Raw genomic sequence first — 20,127 nt, 5'->3', positions numbered from 1 at the left:
TTGGGAGTGATTAACTTGAAAATCCACAACGAGGCACCACTGCTAAAATTCTTACACAAGTTCTTCAACATGCAGGATGTACCATGGTTCACAGGGTTGGAGGACGTATGTCTGGGCACTCGTGAGCCAGCGTGGGAATCACGAAGCCCTACCTCAAGGTGGGTTGCGCCTGAACTTGATTTTGAACACGTGTGATGGCCCTGTGAGATGGTCAGACAACCTACGCCGAATGAATCACCTGAGGCTATCACATGAGAAGGCCAAACACCAACGACCCTAGGAGGTGACATGAACGGGGCTGGACCGCCAGACAGAGCTCAGCCGTTGGGTTTATCGACGCTGCAAGGACGGAACCGAGCACATATCCCGTGCCCAGTCTTCTCATGCGACAATCCTGAAGAAAGACAACCGGTGCGCGCCCTAACTTACCCGCCCCCGATTATCTCATGCGAGAATAAGGCACCAAGGACCATGAGAGGTCACGTGCACGGGAGCTGGCCCGCGAGCCAGAGCTCATCCAGTTGGGTTTAGCGACGCTGCAGGGACGGACCCGAGCACAGACGCCGTGCCTGCCCTTAATCATGAGGCGCTCGTGGGTGGGCTTGCAAGGGCGTACGGCGATCATGGAAACGAAGTACCGGACAGGCATATGATAATCATAAAGAGACTTATAGAAGGAGGTAAAGCTAGCTCTGATAGATGCAAGAATGATTCATGCCGCAGGGACGGACCCACGCGGCCTGGGGATGATGCAGCTTGAGGGGCGCCCCCAACAGAGCGAATTGAAGATGCAAGAAAGATACATGGCACAGGGACAGGCCCATGCGACCTGGGGATGATGCAGTCCGAGGGGCGCCCCCCAACTGAATAAACTGGAAAATGTCACCTGGCTCCATTGCTGAAGAGATGTTGGAGTAGCTGAAGGCACATGCCGAAGAAGTCACTCCTCACGAGCCGCCTGGGTCCTGAACCTCGGGAGGCTCGCGGAGGACCGTCGCCATCTCGGCCAGGACATCATGGTGCCAGGCCTCTTGAGCCGCCACGATGCTCTGCAGGCGACGCTGGAGGGTAATAGCCATGTTCGGCAGGCCAAAAGGCATGAGAACGTAGCAGTGAGGGGGGGGGGCTCACACCGACCAACATGCGATGGCCAGAAGCGCTCCTGGGATGCAATCATGTTAAGCCCTGGAATGTTGACATGGACATGCAGCTCGTTGTCCTCGCCAGGACAAGGAACCGCGCCAGGTGGTGGGCGGCGGTCGCCATGCATGGCTTTCGCCTCTTGAAGCTCCTCGGTCGCCTTGGTGATGAACTTCGGAGCACCTGGCACCCCGTGTTTTGTGCCCTTGTGAGGGAAGCGTGCAACATAGCATGCCTCCATGTGGTGCCCGAGTGCCTCCCTCGTGACGTTGTCTAAGTCAGAGGCCCTCTAGAAGAGAGCCCCCATGCCCAGCCTGATGAGGGCGCCGGGCATGCCTTCCTATGCACGAGAGGGAGGCGCCCTGTCCGTGGGCACAGGTCCTGAGGTGGTGCCACTGGAGACGCCGCTCTCCTGAGGCTCTTGGCGGAGCAGCTTCTTCTTCTTCTTGGGGACAACCTTAGGAGGGTAGATGGTGCCCTCGTTGTCTAGGTCCTCGACTGCTGCAGCCTGGTAGGCATGCTCGAGAGAGCACACTGCGTCCTTCTCCTCGCAGGCGATCATGATGATATCGCGGTTCCCTGGCATCTTGAGAACATTGTAACCATGGTGAGTCACCGCCATGAACTTGTCCATGGATGGATATCCAAGGATGGCATTGTATGGAAGGCGGATGTGGGCTACGTCGAAATCGATGAGCTCTGCACGGTAGTTGTCGCACTGGCTGAAGGTGGCAGGGAGGCCGATGTGCCCTATCGGGGTGGCGGAGCCGTCAGTTACTCCTGGAAAAGGCTTGGTGGGATGCAGCTGATCATAGGGCACCTGGAGGCGGTCGAACGTCTCGATGGAAAGAACATTGAGCCCCGCACCGCCATCGATGGGGGTCTTGGTGATGAGGACATTGCTGATGATCGGCGAGCAGAGCATCGGGAGGGCGCCGACAGTTGCCACGCACTTGAGCTGGTCGGTCGAGCCGAAGGTGATGGTGCACTTGGACCACCTGAGTGGACGCGTGGCCTCGAGCCTAGGGAGAGTTGTGTTCACCTCACGCGCGAACTGCTTGAAGATGCGTTGAGAGGCTGGGGCCTGACCGCTGCCCAGGATGCAGGCGATGGCGCAAGGCTTCTGGAAGCTCCTAGCCCCCTCGTCTTGGTGGTGATCGTCGTTCCTTCTTGGTGGTGGCGGCAGCAGAGGGAGGCCGGCATTGCCCTGAGGATGGTCCTCACGAGGCTGATCTCTCCAGGTGCCCTTGCGAGGCTGGCCCTAATAGTGGTCCAAACAAGGCTGGTCGCGCCACTCCTAGTGGGGGCCACGGTCGTCCCAACATCCTCCACTTCGACCTCCTCCAGGGTCGTACCCTGGATCGTTGCGCTCGGGGCGACGACCGAGACACCCGTCGCAGATGGCCCTGTCTCTTGACAGTCATTAGTGTTGTGGCTATGTATGTTGTGGAAGACGCAGAACGGGCGGCTGCTCTTGGATGACTCTGGGTGGTCGCAACCATGTTTCATCTCTGGTTCAGCCGCGAGCACGGCCGCCCCCTTGCGCTTCACGTCCTTAGCATTGCCCTTCTTGTCTTGTGGGTTGGCCGCTCGGAGCTCAAGGAGGGAGATGCATCCTTCCTCAGCTCTCGCGCTGTCGGATTTCAGGTTCCAGCAAAACCCTTGAGGTTCGAACACCGGGGTGCGCACGAAGATCTCTCCCCCTCTCTAGCTTGCGCACAACTTGATCTCACGGCCTAGCTCGACGAACCCAAAGAACAAGAGACACAAGAGTTTATACTGGTTCGGGCCACCAATGTGGTGTAATACCCTACTCTAGTGTGGTGTGGTGGATTGCCACATGGGCTGAGGATGAACAGTTACAAGGGAAGAACAGCCTCCTGGGGAGAGGTGTTCTTGTGCTCGGTGAGCTTGCGTGGTTGAGGATGGTCTCTCTCTCTAGATGAGCCCCCCGGCTATGGTGGTGGCTAGCCCTATTTATAGAGGCCCTGGTCCTCTCCCCAAATATTGAGCGGGAAGGGATCCCACAATGGCCAAATTAGAAGGTAGACAACTAGTAAAAGTTATCCTGACTAAAGGTGGACTTCGCCTGCCAAAGGCTCTGGTGGTGACACCGTCTTGGGCTTCACGGTGACCTCCGTCCTGCCGTCCTGCTGGTCTTGGTCTTGTTGCACCGATATGGAAACCTTTGCCTGATGCCTCGGGACTCCTTGCCTGCGCTTGCCCCTTTAGCACCAAAGAGGAAACAAGGAAACTGCACGCTTGTCATATTTCAGATTCTGGCAAAACCCTTACGGTTCGAACACTGGGGTGCACGCGAAGATCTCTCCCTCAATGATCACGCCGCCAAGCACTTCATGATCTCAAAGTCTAGCTCGACGAACTCGCAACACAAGGGACACAAGATTTATACTGGTTCGGGCCACCGTTGTGGTGTAATACCCTACTCCAGTGTGGTGTGGTGGATTGCCTCTTGGGCTGATGATGAACAGTACAAGGGGAAGAACAGCCTCCTGAGGTGAGGTGTTCTTGTGCTTGGTTGGTGTGTGGCTAAGGATGGGATGGCTCAGATCGAAGATGAGGTCGATCCCCTCCTATTGTGGTGGCTAACCCTATTTATAGAGGCCCTGGTCCTCTCCCCAAATATTGTGTGGGAAGGGAGCCAACAACGGCCAATTTGAAAGGGGACAACGAGTATAACTAATCCTGACAAAAGCAGTCTTCGCCTACCAAAGGCTCTGGTGGTGACGTTGTCTTGGGATCCACAGTGACCTTCGTCCTGCTGGTCTTGGTCTCATTGCACCAATATGGAAACCTTTGCTTGACGCCTCGGTACTCTTCGCCCGTGCTTGCTTCCTTAACACCAAAGAGGAAGCAAGGACACTGTGAGCGCTGGCGCCCACCTGGCATCTGCCTGGTCTTGATCATCATGGATCACGTCATTGGAACCCCACGAGGTTTACCTGGCCTTGATCTCTCCGCCCCTCGCGAGCCAGCCTGGAAAGGCCGCTCCTGAGGAGGTCTTGTGTCGTCCACCTCGCAAGGCTTGGCCCCTCGCAAGGGTCTTGAATGCTTGTTGGTGAAGATGGGCCGTACGGGCCCGCTTGCAGATCCACGTCGTGGGCCGCAGGCAGGCAAGTCTGAGGACCCCTGTTCTCAGAACGCCGATAGAAGCCCCGGGCCCAAGGCGCGCTCGAGCTTGGCTTTGAGGTGAAGCCAAGGGGCAAGTGCGGAGCGCCGCAGGCCCCAATAGCCTGTGGCCTTGGTCGACGTGTGGCGGTTGATTGGACGTGGGCATCTCCGCTTCCCCATGCAGCCTCGGCAACTGCCTGTTTGGACGAGTCCCTGCTGCATGCAAGGAAAAACCATCATTACTTGTGATCATGGGGGCGTTGGTTGGCCTTCTGCTATTATAAATGGGGAGGGGGCAGAGCCCCCGTCGCCCATCTCTTACCATTCCGCTCGCTTCTCCCCCTTTGCTCCATCGCCAGCTGCGGAGAAGGGGAAGGCCCCTTGCGAGGGGCCCGGCTCTCTGGTGCCCAAGCACGGTCGCGGCTGTCCCCGCAAGCACACCATGACCCCCGCCGTGGCCCCGCGCGGCCGTGGCGGTGCCACTTCATGTGGCAGGGTTCGCTCTAGTCATGGTAGTCCTGTTGATGAGGGAAGATGTGCCGTGGTCGCGCGGCCTCCCCGGTCGCGCTTCCACTCGACGGAGGTGCTGCCGGAGTTCGTAGTCTAGTCAGAGAACCCGGCCGGCAATTGGCTTCAACTCTCGCGCTTCTTCGCCGACGAGCTCCCGGCCTCAAGTCCAGGCGGGCTCTGGCTGCAGGCGGACGACTGCTGTGGCAGGGCTTCTTGGGTCACGGTTGAGGTCTTCGTCACGGGCGACATAGCCCTGGCCTACGGCTGGCAAACGTTTGCCCACGCGCACGACTTGGACAGGCGGTGCACCCTCCATTTCAAGTATGACGGTGACGCGACCCTCTACGTGAGGGTGTTTGGGGAAGATGGTCGCCGTGCTGGGTGCTGCCCCGAGGTCAACGACGGCGAGGAGGTGCTCGGCCTTGGCGATGGTCATGATGAGGAGGAGGGCGAACTAGCCCTTGGGGCCGACCACGTCTCGTCCAGCTGCGGCGGCTCTTCCATCGGCGCCAGCTCCAACAGCAGCGGTTACGACCAACCACCACGCTGCCGCGCCTGCTTCGAAGGTGGCAGTGGGTCATCTCGTCGCCGCGCCTCCGTGAAGTGCGAGCAGGGGTTTGGCGGAGCTCAGGACGACGCCAAGAGCCCACCCTTGCGGATCGCTATAGGGGCCCGCGCCGCTTTTATTTTGTTCTTCCTTTCCTTCCTGCACCAAGAAAGAAACCAGTATGGGCCCCAGACGGGCGTGCAATGAACTGTGATTTCTCAATTATTATGCTATGTTTATCATTTCTGTGTTGTGCCGCCACATCGTCGTTTTATGTAGAGATAACTTATCTTGACTTGCTCGGAGTAGTCTCCTCCTCACGAGCCGCTTGCTCCCTGGTGCCTGCCGAGGCCTCCTTGGCCTGGTTGGCGCTTTAGGAACTGCAAAAAAAATTCGTTAAGAGGCTTATCTTTCACCCGAGCCTTGGTCACAGGCGCCGCTGGCCTTGACCCAACACTTCGTATCGCGGTACCTGAGGGGCACGGATTAGGAGAGGTGCACTAGCTTGCGGGCTCAAACGAGGGTACCTCGTGAAAAACAGAAGAAGGAAGCTCATGAGGGTAACTGCTCAGCCCCCTCGCGAGGGACGGGAGAGAGAGTACAGGTCGAGAAATGAAGGCAGAAACAAAGGCAGAAAATGACAGGACGAGACCAGCAAGAGACACCAGAAGGCAAATTTCAATTAAAAGAGGGGCAAGCCCCCTTCGGAAAGCAAATGGAAAGCCGTGTCCGACAACTAGTCTAGTCTTCATGTCTTCTCACCAGCGCGGACTAAGTGCTGCCACTAAGACGTGGGAGGTTGCCCCCGAGGCCCAAGGGCGGCACTCCTCAGACTCTGGGGCATGTACAGCCCCACTCATTATTACACGAGAATGTCACAAGCGGAGACCTTCACAGGCACGGGACCTTGCTTCACTGGCGCTGGGCCTTTCTTCAGTGGTAGAACTTCCGGAGGTGCTAGATGTTCCATGCATTCTAGATGGGTGCCCCGTCCTGTGGCTCCAGGCGCGCAGCGCCAGGCCTGGAGACATGGACGACCTTGAATGGGCCCTCCCACATGGGTGAGAGCTTATGCAACCCTTCCTTGGAGAGCACCCGCCTCAGGACAAGGTCACCCACCTCGAGCGTCCTGGAGCGGACGTTGCGACAATGGTACTGCCGTAGCGCCTGCTGGTATCTTGCCGCCCGCAGTGCAGCCTCGCGGCGGCGTTCCTCCCCCAGCACGAGGTCCATCCTCCATGTGGCGTCCTGTTGCGTCTCATCAAACACCAGGACCCGTGCGGAGTGATGCATGACCTCATGAGGGAGAACCGCTTCTGCTCCGTAGATGAGGAAGAATGGGGTTTCTCCCGTTGGCTTGGTGGCTGTGGTGCAGATGGACCACATCACGGACTGGAGCTCGTCATGCCAGCCCCTGCCGCAAGCTTCGAGCTTCTTCTTGAAGGTCCTGGTCTTGAGGACTCTCATGACCTCTGCGTTGGCGCGTTCGGCTTGACCATTGCTCCAGGGGTGCACCACCAAAGCATAGCAGATCTGTGTTCCAAGGTTAGCACAGTACATTTTGAAGAGATTACTGGTGAACTGCGAACCATTATCGGTGATGATGCGGTTGGGGACCCCAAAATGGCTCACGATACCCTTAATGAACTTGACCGCGGAGCCAGCTAGGATGGTGCGGATGGCTTCCACTTCCGCCCACTTAGTGAACTTGTCGATGGCGACGTAGAGGTATCGATAGCCCCCAGGCGCCCGAGGGAACGGGCCCATGATATGCAGCCCCCAGACCGCGAACGGCCACGAGAGTGGAATGGTCTGGAGGCCCTAAGCTGGCTGGTGGATTTGCTTAGCATGGAATTGGCAGGCCTCGTAGGACTTCACCAGCTCAGTTGCGTCATTGAGCGTCGCAGGCCAGTGGAATCCGCTATAGAATGCCTTCCGACGAGGGTTCGTGATGACGAGTGGTGCCCGCAGTCCCCGCCGTGTATGTCGGCTAGGAGCTCCTTCCACTGTTCCCTGGAGATGCAACGCAGTGAGACGTCATTTGGCCGCTTCCTATATAACTCACTGTCCTGGATGGAGTATGTCGTGGCTTGCCAGGCCACACGCGCCGCGTCCTCCTCCTTCTCTGGCAACATCCCTTGCATCAGGTATTCCTTGAATTCCTTGGTCCATCACCCCTCCTGGGGCTCGAGCGCCAAGAGTAGACGCGCTCCCGAAGTCGGGCCATAGGCTGGGGATCCCGCGGCAGGTGGCTGCAAGAGCTCTTCCCGAGGCTGCGCTGTCCTTGAAAGCGGTGGTGTCGCCGATGGCTTGGAGAGCCGCTCCTCGAAGACGCCAGGCTCTTGGGGCTGTCGCTTGGACACCCTTCTAGCGATGTCGTCGGCTTCCTTGTTGGTCCCCCGGGCACGTGCTGCAACTCCAAGCCCAGGAACTACTTATCCATCTTGCGTACCTCCACGAGATATGCCTCCATGTGTTCATCCTTCGGCTCGTATACCTTGTTGGAGAAGTTGACGAGGAGCTGTGAGTTGCCCTGATGGTGAGACGCTTCACCCCTAGTGCCACCGCAGCCTTCAAGCTGGCTATGAGGCCTTTGTACTCTACAATATTGTTGGAGACCTTCTCGCCCTGCTGGAAGCAGAGCTGCACGGCGTAGTAGAGCATGCCCTGAGTGGGCGAGATGAGCACTGCTCCAGCCCCCGAGCCCTGGCGCGCGAAGGCACCATCGAAATACATGACCCAGCCATCGGGCGCCTCATTTCCCGGCGAGAGAGACCGGTCCTCGCCTATTTCAAGCGCCGGGGCATCCGTCCATTCTGCCACAAAATCGGCGAGCGCGGCCCCCTTGATGACCCTGGTGGTGCTGAACTCCAACTGGAACGCCTGAAGCTCGATGTTCCACTCGGCTACCCTCCCAGCGGAGTTGGGGCTTCTGAGCACCCTCTCCAGTGGGTAGGCCGAGACGACCTTGATGGGGTGGCCTTGAAAGTAGTGTCGCAGCTTTCGTGAGGCCACCAGGAGCACAAGTAAGAGCTTTCGAGGCATGGGGTATCGTGCTCTTGCATCCTGCAACACCGTGGTGAGGAAGTATACTGGATGCTCGACGAGGGCAGGTGCGCTGATGAGGCTTGCGTCTTCCGGGAGTTGGGGTGCCTCCTGAGGTGGTGGAGCCACCCAAGGCTTGATCGCTTGTCGGGGCCTTCGCGGGTTCGGGAGCATCATCCTGCTGAGCTTGACCCTTTGTTGTTGCTGCTGCGGCCCTTGTGGCGCCCTCCTGGTCTTGCGTCATCTCTACTAGGGGCGTAACTTGGCGCGATGCGCCCTTGTCTTGGTGTTCTTCCCGAACTGCCACTAGAGCTGTGCTGGCGGAGTAGGTAGTGGCAGCGAGATAAAGCACTAGGGGCTCAAGAGGTCGCGGCGCCACCATCACCAGGGGGCTGGTCATGTATCTCTTGAGGTCTTGAAATGCTCGGTTGTCGGGGTCCACTCGAATGGGCCCTTCTTCTTCTTCAGCTTGAAGAAGGGTAGGGCACGCTCTCCTAGCTTGGAAATAAAGCGTCCCAATGCAGTCACCCGTCCAACAAGCTTTTGCATTTCCTTGAGCGTTTGCGGTGGACTCATGTCTTCAATGGCCTTGACCTTCTCTGGGTTGGCCTCGATCCCCCTGTGGGACACAAGAAAGCCCAGCAGCTTGCCGGAAGGGACGCCAATCTCGCACTTGTCCGGGTTGAGCCAAAAGTCCACTTGGCGGAGGCTTTCAAAGGTTTCCTCCAGGTCTTGGATTAAGGTCCTCGCCTCTCGATACTTCACCACGATGTCGTCGACATAGGATTCAATGTTCCTTCCGAGCTGCCGACCCAAGGCGATGTGCATAAGCTGCTGGAAGGTTGCGCCTGTGTTGTGCAGTCCCAAAGGCATGCAAGTATAGCAGTACACCCCACACGGGGTCAGGAAGGCTGTCTTCTCCACATCTTCTACCGCCATCTTGATCTGGTGATATCCTGAGAATGCATCCAGGAAGCACAGCAAGTCGCATTCTGTAGTGTAGTCAATGATCTGGTCGATACGTGGAAGGGGGAATGGATCTTGGGGGCAGGCCTTGTTGAGGTTGGTGATGTCGACGCACATCCGCTCCTTCCCGCCTTTCTTGGGGACGACGACGGGGTTTGCCAGCCACTCAGGGTACCAAACCTCGCGAATGACACCCGCAACCTGCAACTTGCGGGTCTCTTGGACGATGAAAGCTTGCTTCTTCGTGGATTGTCGCTTCGCCATCTACTTTACGGGGCGTACGATGGGGCATACCTTCAGGTGGTGCTCTATCACCCCTCTTGGGACCCCTACCAGCTGATCGGGCTCCCAAGCGAACACTTCCTTGTTCGCGCGCAAGAACTTCACCAGTGCCTCCTCCTGACCAGGCTCGAGGTTGGTGCCTATGGTGAAGGTTGCCCCCCAGGACCCTTCATCCTCTACTGGCATGTCACACCCTAGCTAGTTCATGCATTAGAGTGATAGCATCATGTTTAAATTTCCTAGAAAAATGAAATGGGGATGATAGAACCCCCAGCACCCCCCTTAAACCAACTAGGGTTTACTAAAATCTTTTTCAATGAACCTAAAATGCCCTTCTAAAAAGTCCACCCTTTTTGTTTTGGGTTAAAACCTTTGACAAAAATGGTGAACATTTTTCTAGGACATCTTAAGGTCATTGGATTAACTCATATAGTATTTGCATTTGGACATTTAAATGCTATAAAATATTTTAAATGCTCAAATAATTCTGGAAATAAGTGTGGGCTGTTGGAAATATCTAAAAAGAGCCTATGATTATTTTCAGGATTTTTGTAAGTGCCTAACTATTTTTAATAAAGCCACAAACTTACAAAAAATAGAAAAAGAAAAACAAATCAAGCAGAGGCTTACCTGGCGCCCACCTAGTAGGCCCACCTGCCGGCCCAAACCAGCCACCGCTCCAGTGAGCTGCTTGGCTTGGCCAGGCAGGCAGGCAGGTGCTCGACGCTGGTGCCTGCGCGCGCCACGCAGCTGCCTGCCGCCCTGCCTCCTCCCCTCGCAGTGCTGCCGCCCTGGATCGGTCACCCACTCCTCCCCCGAGCTCGCAGACACGCCTCTCTCTCCCCAGATCCTCTCCCTCGCTCTCCCGCACCATGGCCGACGCTGCTGCGCCCGCGCCACCGTGCTAACCGCGTCCGCCGTCGTCCCCGTGCCGCGTCACCGTGTCCACTAGCTCCGCCGTCGTCGACTACGTCGAGCAGGCTGAGCCCCGAGCGCTCGCCCGCTCTAGAGTCGCCGCTGACCCCGTCTCCCCCAACTCCGGCCATCGAGATCGCCGTCGTCGCCCCGCTCAGCTCTGGCCTTCCCCGAGCCCGCTTCGACGTTTGCTGCATTCACCGTGAGCCTAGCTCCGTCCTCCCCCTCCCCAGTAACTCCCTCTTGCACCGTGTGCACCGCAACACGCTCAACCGAGCACCCGCCGCCGCCGAGCTCGTCGCCGACGTGACTCCGGCCACCCACCAGCCACACCATTATGACCAACGCACTCAGCGCACTCGCAGGAGCCCGTAGCACCACTCCACGCGCCTCATCGTGCCCCGTAGCCTCGGTTTCGACCTCGCCCGAACTCCGGCGACCGCCAAGGTCGTCGCCGGCGACGTTTCCGGCCACCCCAGCTCCACCCACTGCCACCACTCGATGCGGCTTGCTCCCAGCTACGCGTAGATGCTCTCTGCCACCCATTTGGTCACTGGAATGCGTAGATGCACTTCCACCGCCGCGTCTGGCCTCGCCGGCGGCTAAACGCCGGCGGGTTTGAACCGTTGACTTTGACTAGGTGGGCCTAGGTTGACTTCCCTGAGTCTATGACAAGTGGGCCCCCTCTGCTAATTAACATAGGGTTAGCACTAACTAATTTTAGTTAGTTTAGGTCACTGACATGCAGGCCCAGGCCCCACTGACAGTTTAGTTAGTATTAACTTAACCCTGTTAATTAGTTGTTTCACTGACGTGTGGGTCCCAGCCGTCAGGTTTGACCTGGGCTAGCGCCTTTCACTCGCTGACATCACAGTGACGCAGTGCTGACGCAATTATTTATTTTCTGGATTTATTTTTATATAGGAAATTCCAGAAAATAGCCAAAACTTCTAAAAATCAGAGAAAATCAACCATAGCTCCAAATTAAACAATTTATATATGAAAAATGATCAGAAAAATTCAATCTTTCCATCTGTAATGGTTTCATGCATGACAAAACAATTTAACCTTGCCGTTTAGGTGAAACAAGCTAATACACTTATAATGCATAAGAACTTAAGCTACCATTTGAATCTTTGATTCAAATGAACCCATTTCAACTTGTTTCACATTGCATTAGGCAGGACACCTCATTTTGCCATGTCATAGCATGCATCATATTGTTGCATATTGCCATGTGTTGATTATATTCTGTGGTGTCTTTCGTGATAGGTTTTGCCTTCGAGGATATCTCCGAGTATCCAACTGAAGGGCAGTACCCTACTACCACTCCATCAGGCAAGCAACCCCATTGATCATATCGATACAATCCCATGTTCTCGCCTCTGCTCTCGTTTACTGCATTAAGACAACAATGTTTCAAACTGCTGTGTGCTACGGTAGTTGAACCCTTATCCTTTGCATGACCTGTCATTTCCACAGTAACTAGATGAAACCCACTAGCATGTGTAGGAGTTGATTGAGCCATGTATGTTTCCTACCTTGCTATGCCTGCTATGCTTAGAGTTGGGTCAGGTCTGGTTCATCTGGGTGATGGGCTAGAGTGAAATGATTATGTCGGTAATGAGAGGGATGTGTTGAACATGTTTTGGTAAAGGTATCGATGAGAGGCCATGTAGGAGTACATGGTGGGTTGTTTCATTGAGGCCGTCCATAAGAACTGAGATCTGTATGCGTGATTTAAGATTCAGCTACTACCACACATTGGGCCCTGAAATATGACCCCGCTCGACTTACTGACCCCTCTCGTCCTCTGTCCAGGGGTTTCAACTAGTTTCTGGTGTTTGTAGGTTATGTGTTGGCGGCCGTGCGTAGCACGGACCCTAGGGGTGGGCTATGTTGCGGTAGATACACTGTGGCCGGGTATGCGGGGCGCCCGTTTGGCGTCTCGGGACCCTGTACACATCATTTGGGGCTGTTGAGGACACCCTGTCCGGATTTCCTTGCGGATGGAACCCGAATAGGCGATAAACCTGGACAAGAGACTTGTGCGGTTAGTCAGGTCGTGGTCTACACCCACGCTGGCTTTCGCTTGAAGTCTGCCGAGCACATGTCGTGTGCAGACGCTAAGTGGTGGAAACATGTGTGACGAAGTACACCCCTGCAGGGTATAAAACTATTCGAATAGCCGTGTCCGCGGTAAAGGACTACTTGGTTGCCTATACAGTTCATAGACAAGTTAATGGTTACTACTAAAAGACTCAAGATAAGTGTGAGTACTGTCGTGGTTTTGTCACGGCAGATGTCCTCATGAAAGGACTTAGTCGCGGAGCCATCGCAACGGGTTAGCCTGAAGGGGTTAAAGCGGACACAGGGACGCAAGAGAGTTTATACTAGTTCATCCCCTTCAATGAAGGTAAAAGCCTACGTCTAGTTGTGATGGAATTGATGGGATTTTGATGACTAGGGAGCAAACAAGCTTCGCCTAAGTCTCGAGTTGTTGTTTGTTGTCCTAAACCGCCGCCGGGTCGTGCCCTTATATACACGGGTGACGCCCGTCGGTTCACAGAGTCCCAATACCGGCTCATACATGTGTCCGGTTTTGTCTCTACTTATTCCTAACTTACAATACAAGTTACATACCAACGCCGGTTTACGGCTACAGGCCTTGATCCGACTATGGGCCTTGAGCCCTCATCTGCCTTCTTGGGCTTTAACATAGTTAACTACTGACGAAGTTAACCCGGCCCAGATAGGCCGGTTTACGCCCAGTAGTGATATCCCCAACATTAGGCCCCAGATTGATTTGAACAGGTTCATGTCAATCCTTAGCAAAATCTTCATCTTCAACATCTTCTTGTAGTTTGTTGAACCGCCGTGATGTCATCTTCTCCGGTCGTTGTAAACCGGCGTGACGTCACCTGTTATAAAGAAACTTATCCATGATACCCTTTTTGTTTAATAGGTCTGTGACAATCGAGGCGACAACTTCGTTTCCACCCACGGTCCCTTGATTTTCGCACCTGACACATGTCCCTTGCCTTGTAAATAGGACCGAAGGGTTATTTCTTTTTCCCCTTCGTGCCCTTGTGCTTCGTCTTCCCTGCGTCGTCCAGCTTCGGAGCTCTGCCGTCGTCGACGACCTCTGCTCCAACCTTGGCCGCTACATCACCCTGATTGTACCAGAGCATCGCGGCGACCTTCTGCTTCTTCCTCGGCTCTGGTGAGTTCTTCACCTTTTCCTCCGTAGATCCGTTCTAGGGTTTCCAAGTTCTTCAGTGTTCATCATCTGCTTCGTACTCATATGATAGATCTTAGATGAACCTGTGAACCTTTGCTCTGTGTAGCGGTAGTTTTTAGCATCCGCCTTCACTTACATGCCTCAAGACCATAGATCTATCCGTATCTCTGCCCATTGATTCGGTACTGTTCTTTTTTGAACCTTGAATATTTTCCTTCTTTTCTGAACTTGCTTCAGATCCGTTGCTGTAGAGAAATCTTGTGAAATCTATTTCTGTACACTTACCCATCCGCAATCTCAACTGTTTCAATGCTTAGATCCGGCGGTTTAACTTGGTGTAGAAAAAATTAACAAACCGGTATATACCATTAGTCCCCTTGTTGAACCGCCAGATGCTGTTGCTTCATAAAACTCCGATTTAGATAGAGCTGTCTCCGGTTTAACATTGTACATACCAGTGTACTTTAATCAATGCATTCTTGAACCAGAATCACCTATCTTGTAGATTTCATCATGGCCAAGCAAGTATATGAGTGCAACTGGGTTCCTTCTCGCGTCACAGAGACTCAACTGAACAATTTAGTCCTGATCGGCACTTTAGGCAGGAAAAACACCATCCATTGGACGGTCCCTGGCAAAGAATGCCCTCCCACACCTCAAGAAGGAGAGGTTGTCGTTTTCGTAGATCACTTAGCCCGGGGCTTTAAGCCGCCCGGTTCTAAATTTTACCGGGTTGTTTTGGCCGATTTTCAACTTCGCCCACAAGACACTGGCCCCAACTCTGTTACAAACATGTGTCACTTCCAAGTGCTCTGTGAGGTGTTCTTTCAAGAGGAGCCCACAGTTGAGTTGTTCAGAGACTACTTCCATCTAAACCGCCGTACTGAGTTTACTGACGGTTCCAATACGGAATTGGGTGGTGTGGCGATTCAGAAAAGGAAAGAGGTCACATACCCTCACGCCAAACTGCACAGCCATCCCAAAGAGTGGAATCAAACATGGTTCTATTGCAAAGACAACTCCCCTACTGGTGAAAATCCTTTGCCCGGCTTTCGTCCAGAGCGGCTTAGCAATACACACCCCTTTCCGCAAAGGTTGACTACCAAGGAGAGAAGCAAATACGCCCCTCAACTGTCCAAGCTCAGAGCCTTCATGGCCAACGGTTTAACAGGAGTTGATCTCGCTCGCTGTTGGATATCATGGAGCATACTGCCCCTTAGTCAGCACTCCGGTTTGATGTGCGAGTATACTGCCAGTGTGGATGACCCACTGCGACATGCTAACATCCAGCTCACCGACAAAGAAATCACAGAGGCTGTGAATAAAATGCTGAATGAACCGGAATACGTCTGTGCTCGAACCGGCCTGCTTCCCTTCTGTGCCACGAACAAACTGCCAGTTGTAAGAGCTTGATTTTTCTTTTTACTAAACCTGTTATTGATATATCTGGTCATTGTTTAATATCAATGTCTGTTTAAACAGGGTGATGATCCGTTTTGGAGCAAGAAACTTTCACAGGAGAAGCCAGAAAAAACAGACAAACCGGAACGACCAACCCGGCCAAAGACTAAAGTCGTGAAACGGCCTGCTCATAAGAAGAAAACCACTGCATCTTCTGATCCGGCCCTTGATGATGATGTGGGTAATCCGTACCTTGAGGTAGAGCTTGACTCACTTGGCTTATTTTTCATGCGCCTTATTGATGATGATATTTGTCAGGATGATGCCGAAGCCAGCCATGCTAATGCCGCAGAGGTAATTACTCTCTCTTCCGATTCAGACCCTTTGCCTTCACTAAAAATTCGTCAGGCAAACCAGAAGGTTAAATTTTCTCATCCTCTTGCTTACTTGGATCCCAAATTTCCTGTGAAGACCCAACAACGCGAAGCTCGCCGCACAACCCGGCACAGTGCCCAGGTAGTTGCCTCCACCGGTTTACCGAACAGTCCGGTTCGGAAACGCCGTTCAGAGGTCTCTAATTTGCTTGTCAGTGCTTGTCCTGAAGCAGGCTGTTTTCGTCAACCCCTTAATCCATCTGAATCCGATCATCAGGTTACTTCCCACTCATCCTCTGGCGAGTCATCGGCTACTCAGCTGCCACCGCTCAAAACGGTGCTTGGGTAAGCTATACTTGTCATAATATTTCTGGTACATCACCTTGTAACATATGCTGTATTTGACTTTGTTATTCCTGTCAGGGCCAAGCCTAGGCCGAGCAAGAAGGCTCGCCTGGATAAAGCGGCCGAGGAGGACATCGTCCCTGAACCGGGTAAAACACCAGATCTTGAAGCGGCTATTCATGAAGATATACCCAATGATCCACCACAGCAGGATGATGATTTTATTGCTAAAGAAAGGCCTATTGATGCCTCAGGCCCTGTTAACCAGCCCACAAGCCCCATCCGGTTTGGGAGATCCACCAGTCCATCCCAGCCTGCTGACAAACCGACTGCGCCAGTGCAAACCGGTGATGCTAAGGATGATGAAGTTGTAATTACTGGTATTGGCCGTACAGAGCCCAGCAATCCTGTTGCTTTATCCAAGCATACCGCCAAAGAAGAATTTGCTGCCATGGGCAAAGGCAAGTGGAATGTTGACTTGGCGACCTATGCTACTCTGAATGCCCAAGATCTTCATTCTGGCTATCTAAACCGGCTGTATACCAGCCGTGATTATGAAGCTGGTCTGGTGAATATGATGAAAGAGAAATTTGAGGTAACTTCCCTGTGCTTTTCCCTGCTTGGACATTTCAATCTTGTTAATTCTCCTAGCCCCCAAGGGCCGGTTTAGAAACTTCATTCAAACCGAGACTTGCTAATATAAATCTCCATACTTCGGAATTTGCTGATGTAGCCCCCAAGGGCCGGTTCAACTTAGCGTAGTTAAACCGGGACTTTAAGTAATTGTCATCTTTATTTGAGCAAATAGACATTAGCCCCCAAGTGCCAAGTTGAATACTTGTATTGATCTTGGGACTTTAGAATCTATTGAAAGATTTAAGATCAAATATACATTAGCCGCCAAGGGCCAAGTGCATAACTTGTTATGTGGTTGGTACTTTAATTGTTGTACTGCATGCAGAATCATATATCTGTCTGTATGCAGGTTGAACTGAAGACAAAAGAGAGCCAAGTCGCCGATCTCCAAGAAAATATGAAATCCCAACAAGCTGAAACCTCCAAAGCAAAAGAGGAATTAACTAGCGCTTTAAGCGCCATGGAACAGCTTAAGGAGGGCTTCAAGAAGAAGCGGGCCGATTGGGCCACTGAAAAATCCGCTTTAACCAAACGAGCAGAAGAAGCCGAGACTGCACTTAAACTGGTGGTAGACGAACTGACCAGCATAAAGCGGCAAGTGCATGCCATGACCGCTGCTATCTTTGGTAAGCTGGTTTGATTCCTGGATTGACTCGGCCGTCTTATAGAGCTGCCGGTTTGTTAACCCTTTGCAATATTTCAGGGACACGCATTGGTCACTTGGGGTCAGATGTGCGGAAGAAATTGAAAGCCGCCTACACATTGACCGAACAACTGTACACTGGTGCCCAACGGATCATCTGTGCTGCATCCCACAACAATCCGGCACCCACTTTGATTCAAGACACTCTGAAGAGACTGTCGATGCTTCCTGCCCGGGTTGAAGAGCTGAAGAAATCTGCTGCTCGAACTAGTGCGATCAATGCCTTAATCCGGGCAAAAGCTTGGGTGCGGGATTTTGATCCTGTTGAAGCGGCTCAGGGCTATCCTAGCTTGAAGGAAGACGGGTCAGAGTTTAGTGAAGCGGATCTGCGAGTAATAAACCGGGAGGTGCGTCTGCTAGCTTGTCAATTGGTTGAAGAAGCAGACCTGTCTCATTGTCAAGCCCAATATGACAACCAAAACAAGCGAGTAGTTGCACCAATTCCTGAAGCGGAAAATCTTATCCCTCCAATCCGTAAGCATACTTACGCTCCCGATATTGAACCGTCGTTGCTGATCCATGATGAAGCTATCTTTCAAGCATTAACGGGAATCGACTGGACAACTGTTGATTTCCAGCCGCTGGGTAGAGAAGTTGAAGTTGAAGCGGTGCGGGATGACCCACAACCATCAAGCCAGGCTGGCGACCAAGCTTGAACCGGAAGCCGGTTTAAATTGCTTCTCCTTTGCGAAAAAACAATGATCTTATTTTGGGCACTGTGTTGCCTTGTAATAGGCTAGCCGATACTCTTGATTTTGATATGCCTTCGTGCATAATTACTGCAACTTGTTCTTCCTTTGGGTGATGAACTTTCCAAAGTATTTTGTGTAATACAAAAAATCTTAAAGCGCCACAGCGGTTGTACCGTCCGGCGGAGTATGATGTCTGCATATGTGAAATCAAAATATCTGAAATATTATCAAATCTTTGGGATATATAATACCTGCCATCGTTGGGCATGAAGTTGGCTTGGCCAATCTTGAAGCGGAGGTTTATAAACCCACACTATTGGAGGAGATAGCAGCTCCTGTATATATATAATGCCGGTTTACCATGTAAACCATGCCGGGTTATAATAAAACACCATGTTACTCCGTAATAGGATGTTAAAAAATCAAACCGGGCAAATAGTCTCCGGATTAAAAATGGACCGTGTTCTGTCAATTGACAGTTTGAACCGGTTTAAAATTTTGTCGGTTTAAAAAACCCAACAAAAAGAAAGAAATATCTATCAAAGAAAATTGTGAAGCAAAGGCAATGATAAAACCATTTGCAAAAAGAGGCTTATTTGAGCCGATCAGATGGTGTTACCATGGTCGGACATGACCAAGCTCCCGATAGGTGTAGCTATGGTTCAAGTCAGCCAGGTCCCCAAATGAAACCGTGGCATTTATGCCGATCAAGAGGCGTGGCAATGGTTCGGGTTCGACCAAGCCCCCAAGTGATTCTGTGGCCTTAGGCCGATCAAGAGGCGTGACTGGTTCAGACTTGACCATGTCCCCAAGTGATCTGGTGGCTTTCGCCTATCAAAAGGTGTTGCATTGGTTCGGATACGACCAAGCCCCCAAGTGATATTACATGATGCTTTGAAAAGCTAACTCAAGGGGTAAACCGGAGGCCGCTTTAGAACAACTCCGTGTAACCACACATGATGTAAAAGAACAGATACCCGCTTTAGCTGAGGTTCCGGTTTATTATATTAATCATAATATATACATCGTCGTAATATGTACATAAGTAGAGCCAATGGCTCGGGTATAGTAAGGCCGAAGATGAGCTATGTTCCACAGCCTGTTGGTCTCCTCCTCTGATGTACATGAGTCTTTATGCTCTCGAATATCGATCAGATAGTATGACCCATTGTGCAGATTCTTGCTGACCACAAAAGGTCCCTCCCAAGGTGGGGATAGTTTATGCATATCAGTCTGATCTTGGATGAGCCGAAGCACCAAATCTCCTTCCTGAAAGGTTCTTGTTCTGACTCGGCGACTGTGATAACGACGAAGATCCTGTCGGTAAATCACCAAGCGGGCGGCTGCTATGTCACGTTCTTCATCCAACAGGTCCAAAGCTTCTTGCCGTGCTGTCTCGTTGTCCGCTTCAACATAAGCCACCACACGAGGTGAGTCATGACGGATATCACTTGGGAGAACCGCCTCCGCTCCGTAGACCATGAAGAACGACGTGTATCCTGTTGATCTGTTGGGTGTAGTATTGATGCTCCATAACACAGATGGTAACTCTTCTACCCAACAACCCGGTGTTCTATGCAAAGGAACCATAAGCCGGGGCTTGATGCCTCTCAAGATCTCTTGATTAGCCCTTTCTGCTTGACCATTGGACTGTGGGTGTGCCACTGATGAAACGTCAAGCCGGATGTGCTCCCGTTCGCAGAACTCCTTCATGGCACCCTTGGACAAATTGGTACCATTATCTGTGATGATACTGTGTGGAAAGCCAAACCGGAAAATCACTTTTTTGATGAACTGAACCACCGTGGCCGCATCACACTTGCTAATAGGTTTTGCCTCCACCCACTTTGTAAACTTGTCAACCGTCACCAGGAGGTGGGTCTTCTTATCTTTGGACCTTTTGAAAGGCCCAACCATATCCAGCCCCCAAGTCGCAAACGGCCAAGTAATTTGAATCATTCTCAATTCTTGAGCCGGCACATGAGCACGTCTTGAAAACCTTTGGCAACCATCACATTGTCTGACCAGATCCTCCGCATCAGCATGAGCAGTTAACCAATAGAAGCCATGGCAAAACGCTTTAGCCACCAAAGATTTTGAACCGGCGTGGTGACCACAATCTCCTTCATGGATCTCACACAAAATTTCACAGCCTTCTTCAGGAGACACACAGCATTGAAACGCCCCTGATACACTGC

This window comes from Triticum aestivum, chromosome 4A (assembly GCF_018294505.1).
Source record: "Triticum aestivum cultivar Chinese Spring chromosome 4A, IWGSC CS RefSeq v2.1, whole genome shotgun sequence".
Classification (NCBI taxonomy): domain Eukaryota; kingdom Viridiplantae; phylum Streptophyta; class Magnoliopsida; order Poales; family Poaceae; genus Triticum; species Triticum aestivum.
This window is presented reverse-complemented; position numbering follows the sequence as displayed.